Consider the following 5,135-nt stretch of genomic DNA (forward strand, 5'->3'; position numbering starts at 1 on the left):
TCAGCTGTTCATCCTGTGCCCCCGCCCACAGCTTCCTTTCTGCCCCGCCCACAAAGCCTGAAGGAAAAGGGGCGGGGGGTGCAGCCTGGCCCACTTACTCCACTTCTTCTTCTCCACAATGTTCATTCCTTACATTCTCTGACTGTTTGATAAGAGTAGTAAGAGGTTTCAGTACAAAGTGCTAAAATATAACATTACAGGTATGAGTCATGTGAACAAATATAACACAGAAGGATTTTCAGAACAGATGTTCTACTTTTCATCAAAGTTTAAGAGTACTCAAGTCAAACTGAATCAGTTGAGAAGAAGATTTTTCTTCTTCTGTGGTTTTCTGTTTCATTCTTCTCATTTTTAACATCTTTACAGACTTCATATAACTGGGCCAAACTTTTTTCAACATCATCCAAACTGGCCATCCTATTTAGGATAAAAAATGTGTTGTTTACTCTCTAAAGTGAAAAAAGGAATCCCTGTGTATTTAATTTGTCGGTGAATAGCTGCACTGGAAAAATGCCCCTCCAAAAACAAGAAACTTACTTCAAGGCACCTTTACCTTGAAATAAGCAATAAAATCTGCCAATAGAACAAGTGAAAATTTGCTTGGTAAGATTTCTTAAAATAAGACATAATATTTAGAAAACCATGATCTTAAAATAAGCAGGGAATACTTTTTTAAAGCAATATTTTACCAGTATTTCAAAGCCTGGTGTCTCATAAGCCAGGAATGCTAACAATTAGTATTTTTTCACTCAAAAAAAGATTTTTGCACTAATACATTTCATGTCAACTTCTTCATGTCAACCATCTTGTACTTGAAATAAGATTACAAAGTTTAATTTGAGCATTTTGAGATATAATGTCTTCTCATAGTGAGTTGGATATACTTATATTCAGTCATGTTCTTTTTTAGGATAAGCCAGCTATGCTCAAAAGTAGGTGTTTCATTGTGTGCATGTAGTTTGAGGATGTATATTTTTATCTGATTTAGAAGAAACACTGCCTGAAAACTTAAACCTACCCTTAAAAACAACTTTTCTTTCTTTCTTTTATCAATGGAGCTGTTTTCTGATAGATTCTCCAATGATATGCATTTACTTAAATCAAGTAAAGGGTTTGTCTTAAATAAAGATTATCCGTCCTCTACAAATAAGATCTCAGCTTGAAAAATGTATGAAATGTAAAATAAACCTTGTTTCTTCTAAATTACAACTCAAAACAAGATCATTTCAAGATTGTTTGACTTAACAAGATATTTAAGATGCATTGTCTTAAAATAAGTCTCTCTATCTTGCTCAAATGTTACTTGTTGAGTTTTTGCAGTGTATAAAACAGTAAAATCCACAGCAGGACACTCTCTTGTCTTAGAGTCTCCACACCCCTTGAGTCATTTCCTCGACACAAGGAAGTCAGAAAAAAAAACGCATTCTTGAGCTCAGGGATTCCTCAGGTTTGTGTTAGCTCATCCAGAAAAACAAGGAAACACCTTAATGACTTTTCCCACAGTGTCAGGGTGGGAGGGATTTTAATGAGCTCAAAGGTTAAAGTTTCTGTTCAGTACAGTGAACCCGCTCAGGTGTGATCACATGACCACAGAGTAGTCACCCAACAACATGTGGTTGGAGATGTCCTTCTTCAAAGGTTTTTAGTGCCCTCCTTCATCTTTCTACAGCCAAACACTAACTCCTGTTCCATGACCTATGACCCCTCCCAGTGGGTGCTGGTGGCAGGTCTGACAGGGACGCTCCAACTGTCACAACACCGGCCCAGTGCTCGTTACAGCCTGAGACACTCAGGGAGCTTCAGGAGTCATGGATGGAACCCATCCTCGGACAACAGCAGTGACAAACTTAACTTTAAAAAAGAATGTAGAAAAGATAGATTCACTGACTGCACAGAAGACTAAGATATCATTCATTGTAAAACAGGTGAAATATACAGTTGAAGTGACTTTCTTTCAGGGGACTGGTCAGTTAACTCGCTGGACGTCTCTCTGTGTCATACTAGTACAACTTTATGGTGATTCTCTGAAGAGAAGATAATGATGTTTACTGTTGAAACCCTCCAGTCCAAACCCATGTGTGTTTATGTGTGTGTATGCTGTTGGGAAAACAATGTGAGATTAAGGAGACAGTACAGGAAGCAGTAACTAAATACCCCGGAAACATGCTTCCTGATATTTCTTCTTAGGATAACCCAAGGAGCAGTCATGGGTCATGTGACTGTAGGCGACAGTTTGTTCATAACCTTATGAGGAGTAAACATGTGTAAAAAAATATGAATTTAAAAATACATTTTTATTGGTATTTCTAAGCTAAACTTTAATTCATCAACTAAAACATTCATCCTGCATCTAGGGGCTGTATATGACTGCATTGTGGTTAAACGCAGCTGTTACTGATGACATTTGTTGCAAAACATTTTTAAAAATCCTCAAAAAAACAGCATTTCAGAAGCTGAAAATGTCCCTAATTGACTCTCCCTCAGGTAGAAGCTCTTTAAGTCATTTTGACATTGGAACAGGTTTTTCACAAGGGTCTGTACTCAGTCCTCTCTAATTTACTGTAAAGGTGTTAGTCCTGTCCTGACAAGACAAACCAAAGAGTTGCTTTATCTTTATGTAGATGACACTGTTGTTTATATAAATAAACACCACCTTACATTGCCTGCTTTTCACCTTTTTTGGGGTGATTTTCCTGGACTTCATGGTTTTTTATCCTACTCCTCCCTTCCTCAGCCTTATTCTGTCTCTTCCACACTCCCTGCCTCAACCATGTGCTGACACTGCCTATGTTCCCAACACTGGACTTGAACCCTATGTACTTTAAGTATGTACTTAAAGTATGTACTTCATCTAGTATGTACTTAAAGTATATACTTGTTAAGTATGTACTTTAAGTATGTATTTCAAGTATGTACTTCAAGTGTGTACTTAAGGTATGTACTTCATCTAGTATGTACTTAAAGTATTTACTTAAAGTATGTACTGTTCAAGTATGCACTTAATGTAAGTACTTAAAGTATGTACTTGTTAAGTATGTACTTAAAGTATATACTTGTTCAAGTATGTACTTGTGCAAAAGCAAAATAACATCAAAAGCGTTTTTGGAGAGAATACAGATAACAGATGTTTTTAAATGGCAAGAAAAGGACCCAGATAATTTACATCAGAAATCTTGGCATGAATCAGGATAATTCTTTAAGATGAGATAAACATGCCACTTTAATTGTTAAGTCTCTTACCAAAATTGATGTCTTAACTGTGTCCCAGTGACTTCAAGAGAGTTATCCATGCTGTCATTACATCCCAGCCAGTAAGCTGTAGTTTCCTCGGTGGGTTTAGATTAGTCGTCTCTGCAGGGTCTTCAACTCTATCAAAACGCTACCTGTGCATTTTATGAATGGTTTTAAGATTGTATTGATTGTTTGGTTATAAGTCCCAGAACAGAGGGGATCAAGCCCTCACAGTGGCTGGTTCTCTAACTTTGTATTATATGTGGGTGATTTTAGCTTCTTATGATTTTTTTCAATGTTATGTCTCCTTTGGTTGTACAGCACTTTTGGTGAGGTGTTTACAAATATAGGCTATTTGACTGGACTATAGTCAGCTCATGACTAAATGCTTACTCCTGCTGCCCTCTGCTGGTTTAAAGTTTACAACAGTTTATACATGAGATATGAAAACTACTTATACTTCTAACAGAGGAACATTACAATATCTTTAATGTTTCAGTAATGACTGCATGTAAAGAGTCACCATGAAATGCCATCTTAATGAACTGAGTCACAGATGTTCTGGACCTTAGACGCCAAGCTTGGAGTGTCAGCCTGCTAATAAACTAACACTGGATTGGCTTAGAGGTTTAGGGAACATTCATGAAGACTTAAGACAGGTGGGTTATACACTAAAGCTCATCTGGCAAAGATATTTAAAACTGTATCTTCTTTGTGTGATCGGTGTTAACAAGCATCGGCACATTACACTCACATGTTCTGGAGCTGTCCCGGTCTAAATGTGATCTGGTCTGAGTTATTAGGAACGTTGACTATTGTAACTGGGGTAAGACTGGTCCCTCATGCTTGTACTGTTTTGTTTGGTGTGTCTGTTCTTTCTCAAGCCAAGAAGGACATGTTAGCCTTTACGACTCTGTTGACCAGAAGGCTGATATTGTTGAATTGGAAGTCCTCTGTCCCACCTAACCATTCGAGCTGGATTAAGAGTGTACGTTATTTTCTTAAATTTGAAAAGATCAGGCTGACCCTGAGTGGCAAGGCTCATATCTTTACAAAAATCTGGAATGATTTTTTATCTCATGTCGATAGCTCGGCTTGCTGTGTGTCTTTAGACTGAGCATCATCATGGTGTGTCTTAATATGTTTATATTATTTCTTCCACCTGTCTTTCTTCTTTATATCTTTATTATACTTGCTGGTCTTATGTTGTCCATTTTTGGAGTTCTGTATAGTTCATCTGGAGGGACGGAATACCTTATTATTTTTATTATTTTAATAATTATATTAATCATTGCTTTAACATATATTTATCCATTTATCTATTTCTTGTATTCATCTGATCTTGTTAATGCTACCTTATTTTTAACTTTTCTTTCCACTATTATTTATTTTATTAATTTTACTGTATTGATTTTGTATTTTGTATCAATACTTTGTATTGATAAGTATTTTATTTATAATCATACTTTTTATAATTTTACCATTGCTGTTGTTTTCTGACTGTTATTCTGTGAAGCACTTGGGGCTGCATGTTTTTAATGTATGAAAGGTTCTATATGAATAAAGTGAGTTGAGTGTGTCAGGGTGGGGGGTTATTTGTTGTTTTGTATTTCGTATGTCATGCCTGTTTTTGTTCCAAAAAAAAAATGCAGAAAATGGACCAACCTCTAATTTTGGATGTGATTGTTTTTCTGTGAAAATCAATAAAGTAAAAAAAAAAAAAAAAAAAAAAAAAACACATGTGGGTTGTGATTTTTCAGTTATTTATAATAATGAAAGTAACTATGTTTATAAACTAATACTAGAGTAAAAAGGTATGAGAGTAGGTAAAAATGTCCTTTTTATGCAATCACTCTGAATATTCAACTGGTGATCAGAGTGTTAAAGAAATCAAAGCAGGCAAA

Source organism: Notolabrus celidotus, chromosome 20, assembly GCF_009762535.1.
Source record: "Notolabrus celidotus isolate fNotCel1 chromosome 20, fNotCel1.pri, whole genome shotgun sequence".
Classification (NCBI taxonomy): Eukaryota; Metazoa; Chordata; class Actinopteri; order Labriformes; family Labridae; genus Notolabrus; species Notolabrus celidotus.